This window comes from Leuresthes tenuis, unplaced genomic scaffold (assembly GCF_036924035.1).
Source record: "Leuresthes tenuis unplaced genomic scaffold, fLeuTen1.0.hap1 SCAF_4, whole genome shotgun sequence".
NCBI classification, from domain to species: domain Eukaryota; kingdom Metazoa; phylum Chordata; class Actinopteri; order Atheriniformes; family Atherinopsidae; genus Leuresthes; species Leuresthes tenuis.
In genome coordinates this window covers 17156146-17170758 of record NW_027325358.1, presented here as the reverse complement: position 1 = coordinate 17170758, position 14613 = coordinate 17156146, and the positions used below count along the sequence as shown (strand labels likewise).

The following is a 14613-nucleotide window of genomic DNA, read 5'->3' as shown; positions in this document are numbered from 1 at the left end:
GTTGCAGCTTTTGGAAGCCTGTTTCTGTGAAGGGCAATAATTTATCAATATGATTTAGAAGCATGAGACTGGTCATTTCAGGGATTTAGAGAATTATGAATGAAGACACTTTCTCAATAAAATCCTAAGCTGCTCTGTACAAGAATGAAGCTCTATGTCATGCCTGTTTCCCTAATCAGAACCTACAGCTGGAAAGGGTCACAGTGTACCGTTTGAGCAAATGAAATCAAACACTTGATTGGACTTACGGAAATCTAAGCATCATTTGGTAGCAACAGAAGTGTGTTTTTGTTGAGCTTAAATGTAATAAAAGTAACTCTGCATGATTTGCTGAAACAAAAAAAATATATTGTGCATGTTCCTACAAGCCAAAGATGACAGAAACCTTACGCTAACACTGAGGATTGTTCATACCGAAACAGACAGTGACCCAGCTGCTGCACGTTATGGTCCACTGAACACTGCCAGGAAGTGTGATGCAAGTTTATTATTATTACTGATTGTTTTAGTGTAGAAATGAAAATAATGTTTCCCAGAGTCGCGTTTCCTTACAGTAGATAAACTCCTCCGGTTGTATGTGTTGCTCAATTTTTGGAGAAAAGTCAAAACATCAGAGCTGGCAACTGTGAATTGTCCACTGTGTGTCCGTGCATGTCAGAGCGTCCTCTAACCTGCAGTGGAGGAATCGTTGGAGAGAGACATGACAAGATCAGTATGAGATCAGACAGGTTATAGAGACAATCCAGATATTGGCCATGTTCAGGGTTAACTACGCCATTAGAAAAAAACAAAACACGTGTGGAGCATTGTTTTTAAGATGATAGGTTTGATATAAAAAAAAAGGTTTGAATTCCAAATCCATTCAAGGAAGTAAATCCCCCTTTTCTGTCATCAAGACTGCAGTGAGTCAAGTCTATGTCACACTTCCAGTCATGCCTGAATGTCTCTTTATTTTACATACTTCCTCAAACATAATTGGATTTTCTCTGATGTCCTGAGAAATGACAATAAAACAATTAAATTAAATGAAAAAGTTCCACTTGTGAATTTCTACATTGAATAAAATGATCTAATGTTACATGCTGGTGAGCAGTAAAACTTTGTATATCTTTGTTGCCAGTTTGTGGCTACGCCTATGACTGGCAGCAGTCCTTCAATTCTGCTTCTATTGATCAGTCACACCACAGTCTTGAAAGTTTACTCCGTTTCTCTAAACAGAGCGGGCACGACTCTGGTATTTGGTGGACTTCCTCACTTGCTCACGTAAGGTTATTTCACAATTTTTTAGTTTGATCATAGTCACTTTTTTTGATTAGGCCATTTTAAACGTTCTAAAACAAACAACTTGTGTGCATAAGGATGTGGTTTCCCTGAAGGAACCACTTCTTCTTGATCACCTTATGAGCAGATGTCCTGGTATGATTATTCATTAATTGTGTTTTCAGGCTGGCTCAAAGCTGCAAAAAGAAAGAGGGGCAATCAGAAGTGGGAATCACAGAAAAGGCATGATTTATATTACAAAAATAACACTTAACATTGGCCCTGGGATGGATTGGTGACCTGTCCAAGTTTTACCTCTGCCTCTGAAGGGATTATGAGGGGATGCTTGGAAGTACATGTAGTGCACAACAAGCATGCTGAGCCACACCAAACCAGACAGCAGATAGAGGGAGATCTTATAGGCCAGAGCACACTGAGCCCATATGGAGTTTATGCTGCTAATCACTTTTCTTTTGTTTAACTCAGGAAAAGAAGAAATAGTAGAGGGATCATCATAACTGTTCCATTAATGGTGGAAAACTTTCCTGGCCCAGATGCAGGAAGATGAGCCCAAACCATAATACTGCCACCACCATGATTTCTGACCATAAAACATGTCCCCACCACACATCTGTCTGGCTTGTCCATGTGACAAACAAAAATGTCCTTAATGAATAGCATGGCTTTGTCTAACAGTCCTATCATACACACCGATGCTGTTCAGTGTTCTCTTTACGGTGGACAGATTAATATCACACTGTTCTTGGACTGATCCTTATTAGTCAACGACTCCTGGAGGGGGTAGCCACATTACTGACTTCCTTCCTTTTGTATACAATATATCTAACTGTGGACCGAAGGAATTCAAACTATTTATAGATGGTTTGTACCCTCTTTCAGCCTGAACAACATCGAAAACTTGTCCCGAAGTCATCAGGATGTGATACACTCAAAGAAACATGTGCAATGAAAATCAGACTTTGACTATTCTCCGTTCTGTAAATAAAGCAGTGTACCCACGCGCACCTTATTGTCAACTGAAAATATCTGACTTCAAAGATTACCTTCAAATGAACTGGTAGTCTTCGAGGTTGGTATTTACGTTTGACACTCACAAATATGAAATACTGGACCAATTATGACATTTTGTCTTGCTCACTTTAATCTTCTCTAATTCTACATGATACTCTGAGGTCTCTGAAGTCAGATTTATGTAAGCATATAGGGCATTCCACAGGGTTCAGAAACTTTTCAATCACGACCAGGCACTCTGTATCAACCTGCATGAACACAAGCTGCATGGGCATGTTTTGCAGAGCACAGTCTCGCTTTCCGTAGTCCATCTCCACTCGACTATCACTGATATTGTAGAGAAACATACAGGCATGACAAGCTCCAACAAGACCAATTTCGCAATTTTAGCAAAAGTGATGGCATTTTGGACCCTAAATTTAGTTGATTCTTTTTCACCAGTACTCCAACACTCTATTGAGTTTGTTGAAATTTAGCTTGGTGGTTGACTTTTTGTGTAGGGGACAAACTGACACGACCAAACCAACCACTTCACAACCTACCTGTTCACCTCTGGTCCCTGTCAGCTGAGCTAACATGCAGTGTGTGCACAGCTAAGGCCAGACACACAAGTTAGGTAACACACATAGTTGGTCAGCTATTCAGTCGGACATTTAAAGAAATATTGACAGTAAACTTTAATATTTGATAAGCTGGAACAGGAATTTGTGATGATAATGGATATCATCCTTCTTAGTATTATGTTTCTCTTGCTTTCTTGTAGTTACCGTTCAACAAAAAATGGGTGAAAAAGTGCACGATAGGCTGAGACCTGACTCTGCCCTTTGGTGAATCTAGATGTTTCTCAGCTAATCTTTTTAACCATTTTCTTTCTGTTTCACTGTCTCTGTGGATGTTGAACGTTTTTAAAAAAAAACAACATTTTAAATTCTTTACCCCAATGTTTTTTCTTAGATATCACCATATCAGAAGCCAGTAAAATAACCTCTTATACTGTATCCCGTGATTAATAGTGCACCTAAGGTAAGTGTTGCACTAAGCTATTCTTATTATGAGAGACACCATTGTTCAGCTCCTTCCAGAGGAAAAGAAAAGCAAGTGGGTTAAAAAAAATTGCTTTAAAAGCAGCTTCAGCAACAGTGCATATACTTTATCTCCTCATTCCGAGGCACTATTTCGCCTGAGTTACTGTGGAATTTCACAGGACTAACAAACAGTTCACAGCTGCTGCAGAAGATGGCATCATATTGTGCAAGCGCAGTAGCAGTAACACCACATTTACTTATGTTCTGAAATGTCTTGTGTAATCTAGTGTGTACAAAGTACCTCCCTGATGAATGAAAGTAACCTCTAGCCCTTGTACAGCTTTGGAAATAAAACCCTGAGAAAACCCTGAGTGTAAATGATGTTGATCAACAGTCACTGAAGTGGACCTTGACCTCGCCTTCCCAGCCCTTCCAGTCAAGGAGGCTATTCCAGGGTTAAGTTGCACCACACTTCCACGCATGCCTGTCGTAATCACCAGCAGATGTTGGGAGAGTTTGTGCCTTCAGACAACATCATGCGTCATGACAAAAGGTTCCACAGTTCATCAAGCACAGCTACACTGAAACCAGCTGGTATATCATAACAGAGGTTGGCAGAAAAAAAGGAAATTGTTTGGAAAGGCCAAGTCAGGTGTTGATCTGTGTCGCATTAGCATTATTGTGTGAGGATCTGTTTGTAACTTGTTAAATGGAATAAAGTTGGGACACAATGAGCATGTCAACATTTAGGTGGCTGTATTCTTTTGAGTCAGGTTAAGAAAAGGAGGCTCCACTCAAACAGTAGCGTGCCATAAAATCTTTCTTGATGTACGAGATGATTTCTCACGCTGTGGCTGAGACTCAGCATTGCCAAACGAGCTCTGAAGACTTACAGAAAAGGAGCTGGTTTGAAAAACTTGACATCTGAGACCTCTATCTACACGTCTATGCGTACACCTTTGAATGCTTGTGTTTATAACTTAAAAACATAACCTTGAGAGAAATTAACATATACTAATTTGTTAAATTCACTAACTGTGACATCATTATATAGCCATGAACTCAGTTGTTCAAAATTATGTTTATCCCAAGAACAGCTAGACATGATTAGAGCCTTTTCAGGTTTCCTCTACAGGAAATCGGGCATACGTTTATTTAGATTTTCCTGAGTCTTCTTCAGTGTGCTCAGCTGTGTCTAAAAAAACTGCAAACACAGTTTTCATAAGCAATAAAGTAAAAGTGATTACAAAGTGGCATCTGATAGAATGGAGATATTTAGCAGCACTGGTGCAGTAGCACGGTTTACCAGGCAACAGCGACCTCTGCTGGATAAAATATCATATCGCTGTGTAAAGAACAAGCCTGAAAAGTTACTTCTACTGACTATCACGCACATCCGTCCACCCTACAGTCAATTAGAATCACTAATTAACCTAATATGTATGCTTTTAGACTGTGGGATGAAGCTGGAGCACACAGAGAGAACCCACAATTGCACAAGGAGAACATGCAAACTCCACACCGAGAGGAGGAAAGACATCAGCAATGATCTTAAAGAAGCAAATGTTTCTTCCTATTCTGGGGAAGGGTATGAGACCATTTCCAAACAATTTCGAGTCCATCATTCTACCGTGGAAAGATTACCAACAAGTTTTAAAAAATTCAAGACAGTCGATAATCTTCCCAGCAGTGGAGATCGCAGTAAGTGGACTGGGCAAAGCTCAGAGAAATGAAAAGGAATCTTGAGAGCTACATCTCAGACTCTATAGGCCACAGTTAGCATGTTAAATGTCAAAGTTCACGACAGCACAGTTAAGAAAAAGACTATACAAGTACGATTTGTTTGGAAGGTTTGCAAGAGAAAGCCTTTTCCCTCAAAAAAAGACTTGGCAGCACAACTTGGCTCTGACCAAAATGCAAGACTTCTGGAACAAAGTCCTCAGGACTGACACTACTAGCATGTTCAATAACAATGGACAGCACCGTGTTTGGTGAAAACAGACACAGCATATCAGCACAAACACCTCATACCAACTGTTAGCGTGGCAGTGGGAGAGATGCAGTTGATCATGAACTCCTTTGTGTAACAAAGAATTTTAGAGTCAAATGTGAGGTCATCTGACCGACAGATAAAGCTTGGCTGAACTGGGTCATGTTACAGGACAACGATCCCAAGCACATCAGCATATCTACAACAGAATGTCTAAAAACAAAGAATCAAGGTGTTGCAATGGTCCAGTCAAAGTCCTTGAGAGAGCTGTGCATAAATGAATGCCAGAAAACCTCAAATAACTGAGGAAACGTGAAGAGGAACCAGGCAAACCTCTTCAACAGTTATGTGAGAGACTGATAACATCGTACAGAAAACAGCTTCTAATTATTGCAGTTATAAGCTATTAAATCGTGTTATATACTGATTCTGCATCTTGGTTGTTTTTTTTTTTGTTAAATAAATTATGTGTTGTTCATCTGAGGTTGTTTTTTAGTTTGATTTGAAGACCTGGTAAAAACCAGATGACTTTTTCATTTAAAACAGTCTGATTTAAAGTGGGGTACTTTCTTTTTTACGTATCGGTCAGTATAAAACACAAAAGTAACAATGCATAGTTTGATTTTAGTAAGATGTTGAGATGTAACACCTGAGAGGGAAGCTAACACTACAAAACTGAGCTCTATGCATTTTTAATGTACGATATTGCATGCATCTACATGGTTCTTGAGAGCCCTGATAAACTAGGTGTGTTGTGTGCATTTCTGTTAAATTATGAGACACAAACGTTCAAACTGATAAATTTTTTTGTATCAGTATTATCATTAACATTGTCGTTATATATTGCTTTGGTTTGCTCAGGGAAACCTACTGTCTTTTTTCATCCATTGATCCAACTCTTCCATTTCGAGCTCCAGTACAGAGGGCACATCTTCCTCAAACATGGGCCTGAAAGACACACACAAACCCGTAAGAGGAGGTCAGCGGCAATGCAGCACACACAGGGGATGCTACGAAATGTTTCAAATGTTGTTGTCGTTGTAAGGAACAAGATTATTCAGAAAGATACGACACCACAATATTTTCCTTGCACACCAGTTGGGTTTTGAACAGGAAGTTGCAGAATGAGGGTAAAGTCTTGCCAAGCTTTGGACAAGATGATAGTCAAAAGTTCTTCAGATTACAAGCTGAGAAAATGTTAACTTACATTGGCACCTTCTCTGTGCTGGATCCCTCCAAATATGGATCTTCTTTTGACATCCCTGAGACAAGAGAACAGACTGCAGTCATTTTTAATAGCACAATAGCGATTAAATTTGTAACTTCAAACTAACAAAAGCTAAATAAGTGAGCTCCAATGCAGTTACGCTTATCAATAACAGTCTCTGATTGAGTTAACTGCTTCTTCCAAACTCGTCTACTACAAATCAGTTCTATTGTCATAGATGCAGTGTGCGGTTTTGCTTTGTCTTGCTGAAATTTGCAAGGTCATTACTAAAAAAGACATCATCTGGATGGGAGCATTTATTGCTCTAAAACCTGTATAGACCTTTTAGCACTGATGGTGCCTTTTCAGATGCACCATTAACCTCCCCCAGTACATAGTGTACTATAGATGCTGTCAAAGCTTTTGCAATTTTACACAAACAAACATTATTCCAACACTGCTCCACAGCTTTTGACAGATTACTGAACCTCTGCCCATCTTTACTTCTGAGAGACTACCTTTCTAAGCTCCATCCATCCATTTTCTATACTCGCTTATTCCAATTTAGAGGTCACAGGGGGGCTGAAGCCTATCCCAGCTGTCATTGGGCAAGAGGCAGGTCCATCACAGAGCCATAGAGATGTTGAAATGTTTTCCATTTCAACAGCTGACATATCGTCTTCGTATACTCCTTTTTTCACTCTAAGTGTTCCCTCCTTGGACATGTACCTTGATTTATCACTTTCTTGTTCCAATTGCGCTTGATGAAAATCCCACAAACTATCATGCCAATAATTACGACGACGAGACCCACAGGAATCAGGATCGTGGTGAGACCCAAACCGTCGTCCTCATCTATTGGAGGGGTTGAAAGCAAACTCTTGTAATCTTGACTTGTTGGATTTTCTGCAGGGGTGCAGCAACAGAGTAATGATTGAAAAACCTAATCTAGACTTGCCATTTGTAATCCTGTGCTTAACATGTGACATGGATTGTTGTCGCTGTTTTTAATCAACCTAATGATTCTTATATAGTACAGTACAGTACAGTACAGTATAGTATAAAGGCGACCACTATTAAATGGATAGTTTAGTCTGACTGACCTTGATCTTCATTGGAGGACTCAACACCTGAGCCATTATCTTCACCATCATCAGCTAAAACTGAACAGAAAAACAACTGTTTAAAAGAGTCGTGTTGGAGACAGAAACAGTTTTCTACGATGTAAAAGCCCTCGTGGATTTACCTGCGTCTGGAGTTACGCTATCTGTGGGGGAGGGTTCAGTTTCTTCTGAAACAGATAGCACCAACAGAAATTATGTTTTTCAAGTTAGTTTGCATCCAAAGCCAAGGCTCTGGGGCATTCAGATATCACAGATTCATACACAGATTCAATTGTATCAAAGAAATAAATCATTCATAGACTCATAAAAAGAGCCAAATCCCACAGAAGGTAGAAACACTGAAAAATCATCAGTCACAAGTAGAATGCTGCTTTCTGATGTGTGAACATCCTGTGCTGTATATATCAAGAGTAAAAGCATTCTTTCTTGGGCTTGTGACATTATCAGGTGAGAGTGTGATAAACATTTTGTTGTAGCAGCTGCATGAGCTCATGTTTGAATTGCTTCACGATTCACTAAACAGGGTTTGAACTTGTAAAGTGCCTGACAATAAAAAGCAGAAGGCTTGTGAGATGATAAGTGGGGAAAAAAAGTTTTTGTTTTTTTAAAGTTACTTTCAAACTTTACTTGACAAACTAAAACCAAATTCTCTGGACATATCTTATATCTGCAAATTATTCTGGAAAAAAAAATAGGATGGTTGAATTAAAGAGTTAAACTTAAAATTTGGCTTTATATAAATGTTTTTTCATTGAATTTAAGTTAGTAAAGGTGAAAAATATACACAAACTGAATTCATATTAAAATTGTTATCAAAGCCAAAATTGTGGGCGGAGCTACTCCTCACAAAATCTCACAAACTTTATTTAAACTCAAGACTGAGCAGGGTACAGCTCTGAACGAAGCCGTATGTGTCAGACCACCTTGAGCGCTGCTCTTCTCACTCGTTTCATCAATTTTAGCAATTGTTTTGAAATGCGGTGCAGGCCGTACTGTATTAAAAGAAACTGGTTAGTATGATATGCGATAGAATAAAGAGGAACACAAATGATAAATAAAGTTGATGCAAGAGAAAATTAAACTGGAAATTTAATCTGAATTCAGAAAATTTTTTCATCCACAGAGATCAAACTAGATTATTGCCCTGAACCTTCGCAGAGATGGTTTGTGCTAAAATAGATTATTTACAAAAAGGAAATTTGATGTTAAAATTCAGTTTGTGGAGCTTATTTATCCAGGTGGTGGTAGATAGGGCTGAGGTGAGCAAGTTTGGGCTGTTTGCAAAATGGCAACTACATTTCATCTTGAATCTTTTAGGCCAACAAGTAACAATACGCCACTGAAAAAAAGGCCTCTGACAAAATAAGAATGATCTTTTAGGGTTTATTGATTTCAGTTTGGAAATCAATAAAAATAAATGTTTTAGGGAAATCATCAGGCATTCAGTAACGACTTTTGACACTTACAGAGCATTTCAGGCCCATCAAGACTCTCTACGTGTATATTCCTGTCAGTTTGATGCAATGCTTTGACTTCATGCTAATGAACAAATCACAATGAAAATATCAGAAGTCAAAAAGCAAACACTATTACTTCATCGTTTTTAATTGCATGGCTTTTGGTACATGTTTCTACACCTACTGTTTATCTGCATATGATCAAGTGAAGTAAATTAACCAAAATAAAGATGGAAAAAAGAAAGTTGGCTCTAAATTACTTTTATATGGTTTGGGCATTTACACTTTTTGCACAATTTACACAGCTTCTAGTTGACTTGGCCACTCTGTGCTGTAATAATTTCAGATCTCACTTCATATTCCCAGGAAACAGCAGGTGAAGAGATGAAACATCCAAATAAAACACAAGATCTTTCCGGTTTGTAATGATGGATTTAATGGAGCTTCGGGGACCTTCTTGTAACCCAACCTTGCTCTGTATTTCTCCAGAACTTTGTCCCCGACATGTTCAGAGAGCTCCTTGGTCTTTATTGTGCTACTTTCTTTGTGTTGTTGCAGAGTCTGGAACCTTTCATAACAGGTATTTGAGAAGGATCAATATATAAAAAAAAATATATATATATAATTATATACTGTATGTATGTATGTACGTATGTATATGTATATATATATATATATATATCATATGTATATCTATCTATGAATGTATGTATAAATGTAGGGTGGCCTGATGTTCTGCTTTGTGTGGGACAGCAGCGAGGGCTGTCATCAGGAGTTTGATCATTTCAATCAAACAGGAACGCGGACGCAGGTTAAGGGCGCGCCCACCAACAAAAAACATTGCAAATCAGGTCAGCGGCATGCACCACAAGATATGGTCGGAAAACACGGCTCGTAAGAAAACGCAGCTACAACAAAGAAACCAGTGCAAGGCGAGTGTGGTAAAGTTTTGTGAGAAGTTTGCTTGAGTCGTTTTTCCGTTTCACACAGAGGTGAATACGACGTGAAACGACACAGACAATGCGAGACTCAAAAAAAGCATTATAATTGAAAGAACAATTGTAGTCCTGACTGTATATTCTGTTCAATTGTACACAGTCAGGTGTGTTAACTTGAGAGGCGCTGTGAAATAGTATGAAAGCTCCATGCTTACTATGTTTCATTACGTGAGAGAACTTTGCATTTAAATAAGATACATTTGTTAAGTTTCTATTTACAGTCTGTTATGTGCTACTAAATCAACCAGATGGCAAAGCATAGTAATGTTACAAGCTAAGGGCCAGAATATGTTTATGTTTATGCATTTAGCAGACGCTTTTATCCAAAGTGACTTACAGATAGGCAGATAGGGTAAGGGGGTCTTGCCTAAGGACCCCTACTGGAGACAGTACCTTTCATGCAGGGGATTTGAACCCAGATCTCCCACATCAAAGGTAGCAATCATACCACTACACTATTCAGAACAGCGAGGTTTATCTTTTTTAAAGTTATTTTAGACCACCTCTATGCATTGGCATCCCACCCTGTCCCACATTGTCCCACACAAACATAGTCTTTGTCCCACATCTGGTGAATTGGAATCTGGTCACCCTATATGTATGTATATATACTGTACATACATATATATGTATTTGTATGTATGTATGTATTTATATATATTAGATCCTCCTCTTCTCACTACCACTGCCCGTGACAAAAGGTCTTCCAACAGAATTTCTTATATTCATACGTGCTTTTTCTTACTCAGTTTGGACTATGTTGTGTAAATACACCATGCAAAATCTCAGAACGCATCCACTTAAATTACAGGTTACAATGCAACAAAATATGTCATATGAAATATACTGAAGGGGGTAAATACTCTAAGGTTGACCTCGCCAACCTGGTCTTTAATTTATTAATACGTCTTCATTAGAGTCAAGTTCATTTGAAGTATGTTAAGCATAAAAGCAACCCATTAAATATGATTACACAACTGTCCTTATACCTCTCGCTAACATAAGATTTTATTGCTTCTTCAAAGCATTTCCTTATCCAGTTCTCACCTGGGGTGCCTGAGGTGTGTGGGGTGTCTGGATCAACACCAGCTTCTGGCTCAAAGTCAGGTGCTTGAGTTGCTAGGTCATCGTCTTGACAAAATACTGGGGGGAAAAAAAAGCACCTTTATCTTTATAACCACCTTAATTTAGGCAAAGTCATTATATGTTTAAAAAGAAGAGGTTGAAGCATAATGAAACACAAAGAACACTCATATCGAAAGAAAAACTGATAGATGAAGGAAGGAACTTAAGTCTACTGGGACTTTGATGCAGGTTCTCGTTAAGAACATCACTGGTGAAACTGTTTCAGAATACACAGGAACTGTACACTTCCATCTTATTAGTTGCCTAATTCACACGCTTGACAGAACAGAGGGGTGGAGATATAAAAATATTTTACCACGGAGGTGAGTCATGTAGAATTGACTTATCACATCTCTGAGGTTGGTTTAAACAAAACCAAAATGTTAATATTGCCCGATTTGACATTTAACTACTATTCTACATGTACACAGTGAAATTGTATGTTGCTTAGGCTGAGCTTATCATAGCGTTAAAGATTCCATTGAAATGCAACAGGTTTTAATACCCCACCATGGCAAAGTTTCGACTGGAAGAAAAACAGAACTGGAACACGTTTTAATACGTTTAGGTCCACGTGCTCTTCTGTAACTATTCTGGTGTTAAAACAGAAGCCAAAGTTCCAAACCCTTATCATTTTATCACAAGAACTGCTCTTAACTTTCCACCAAGAGGCGATTCTAACAGTCCCACAGTCAGAGAAGCAGACTACAGCACAAAAGGTAAAGTAGGGTGGAGACAGGAGAGAAAGTTGGTGTGTCACAATTCAGATTGAAAAAAAAAAAACGACTGTTCTTTGTCCTACCTGTCCCAGTCAAACTGGTGAGTAGCAGTAACAGCAGCAGAAGGATCTTCACTCGGGGGCCTCTCATGTTAGTACGCAGAGAGGCAGACATAGTGCCATTGTGCGCCCGCTTCCAACTGTCACAGCATCACACTTCCTGATCTGACTTAACACAATCAGTAAAGTTTAAAAAAAAAAAGAAGCCACGCACGCCCACAAACTCACTCAGAAAAACTTACTCAGATGTGACGCAATCATCTGTGTGCTTGTAGCTACAAGTCTGACGGCTCTTCAGCTGCGGTACAGTCACATTCCTGTCGGTTAAGTATGCAGTCCAACAGAGTGAGGGGGAAGCTGAACAAACTTTGAGGAAGGAAAAACTCTTTCTAAAGAACCCACAGTGGGCGTCAGCTCATCAGGTGTCTCTTGTCATTCACATAACCCTCCAAGGCTGTGAATTCACCGTGTATTTAGTTTGGTGATCCACCTCTTGATTTGAGCTCAAGCAGGATCCTCAGCCCCACTGTGTGGTAAATTAGTGATCATGAATCTGAGGGTCATGCTGCTATGATTATCTCTGGGCTGGCTCTTTTGGGCTGGTGGCCTACTTTCTGAAGACTCTAAAATGTTTTCTTCACTGAACGGTGGAAACAAGACGAGAGTGTGTTTCAACACGAAAGCTGCGGCCTGTGGTATCTGTCAGTTTTCTCTCTTATCTGTACATCAAAGGTGGTTCAAAAAACATTACAGGCTCTTTCCTGCTAATACTGAGAGTTAGACGATGGGGCACGAGTCCTACATGAGAAATGAGAACAAATCAACCATGGAGGACAGCCATTCAAAAAAAAATAAATAAATAAAATGTACATTTGAATTGGAAGTGCTATGAGTTATGAGCAGGACATCCATCACATCAGCAGTGCTAATAGGTGTATTTATCACCATATTTAGTGTCTTCATTTAGCAAGCGACTACATCAACATTTGCCAGCTAGAAATAACACAAAGTTGAGCACAGGCTGATGAGAACAAAATATTTGGTTCTCTGGATTTTATCATAAAACAAACCATTATGGCAACACTGCAAAAAAAAAAAAAAGAAAAAGAAAAGGGTTCAGGCCTTTCCAAATTTAATGCAGCCGATGCTAAGGTTGAACAACAATAATGTCAACCTCAAGCTGATACCAAAATATAAGTCTAGAAATCACCAAAGTGAGAGATGAAGCATGAATGTCTGAGTTAAATTTCTCAGCAGTCCATCCAATACTAGCACAGATATGTCAATATGGAACAGATGGATCAATATTACCTTCCACAGAGATGTAGTGCTGCTGGCACTAAAAACTGTCAGTGCCTCCAAAAAGGAATTATTTATACATGCATCAAAAGAGCAGAATAAATGTGTAATCTGTGGAAGATTTAGATGTGATTCAAGGCATATAAGAACAAACTTTGGAATGAAAAGTCCTCCTGACATAATTATCTTTTCTATTTGGTGACAGGCTGTTATAATAGCCAGGAAAGCGTTAACTAGTTCTTGAGGCTACAGTTATAGAGGTTTATAACTGCAAAATGAATGTGAGTCCAAGTCGACCACAGAGCAGATGGTCTAACAAAGGGATTTGTCACAACCTGGCAACCCAAATGTTCTGATTAGATGCTCATTACTGATCAATAACTCTGTATGTCTGACACGATAAACCTAACAGTGACTTGTTGTAAAGTGGCACCAATATTATGCTAATTTCCAAGGTTTATAACATTTAAAAGACGAAAAATGTCTTCAAAATATCTTAAACAATGTCTGTCTGTTTGTGGAAGAAAAAAAAAACTTCACAAAACTTCTAAATTAACAACTGATACATTTATTTTTTTTAAACTGTCAAATCTTGCATAACCTATTTTCTCAGAGGGGTGAATGTGCTAAATTGTACAAATTAAAATGACAGCTATTTTGAGGAACCTAAATATTTTTAGCTCAGACAAAACCAAAGCTAACAGAGTGTTTCTGAAGAATCAAAGTTTATAATGCTCGTCTGTGATAAAGGATAAAGACTTTAAAGGATTTTAATATCCATGACCGTTACCCCTGTTTGTTTAACTTGCTCATATGATATGAGTTAGCTATAATTCAATTTGATGAACACACACTTGATTTATTTAATAAGACCTTAAATTCCAATGCACTGTGAAGGCCACATCTTTTTGTTACTCTTTCCAAAAAGTGATCTGCAGATGCCTATGAACAGTTTAATTAAACATAGAGGTGTCAAGGTCTGGAGTTTTGTGTTCTGTTCTTGTTTTTTTGTTTTTTTCTCGTGTTTTTCTCTTAGTTTGTTTGAATTCCATGTTTTCAGTCCTGTGTTTATTCTGGTCAGAGTTTCCTCTGTTCCCTCTTAATCCGGTCCTGAGCTGCTCTGACACACCTCAGTATATCCCTTTGGTTTCCTTCGGTCCTTGCCAGATCCTCGCTGTATCACTTCATGGATTTAGCGCTTGTCCTTTTCTTTAGTCTGGTACTCCTGTTCATCATTAGATTTTGTTTCATCAGGGTTTTTTGTTGTTTAGATATTCACGGCTCAACCTCGCACTACAATCTGAATAAATCAGTTTAG

At 38.6% G+C, this 14613-nt stretch overlaps 1 long non-coding RNA gene across 1 annotated transcript; it reads right to left on the bottom strand.

Annotated features, from left to right (window-relative positions):
- Nucleotides 1–391: 391 nt before the first annotated feature.
- On the bottom strand, nt 392–7444 carry LOC140305856 (uncharacterized). Its single transcript, XR_011915382.1, has 4 exons — nt 7244–7444; nt 6515–6569; nt 6179–6255; nt 392–671 (listed from the first exon to the last, which is right to left on the bottom strand). It is a non-coding gene; the product is annotated as an uncharacterized lncRNA (long non-coding RNA).
- Nucleotides 7445–14613: the final 7169 nt, after the last annotated feature.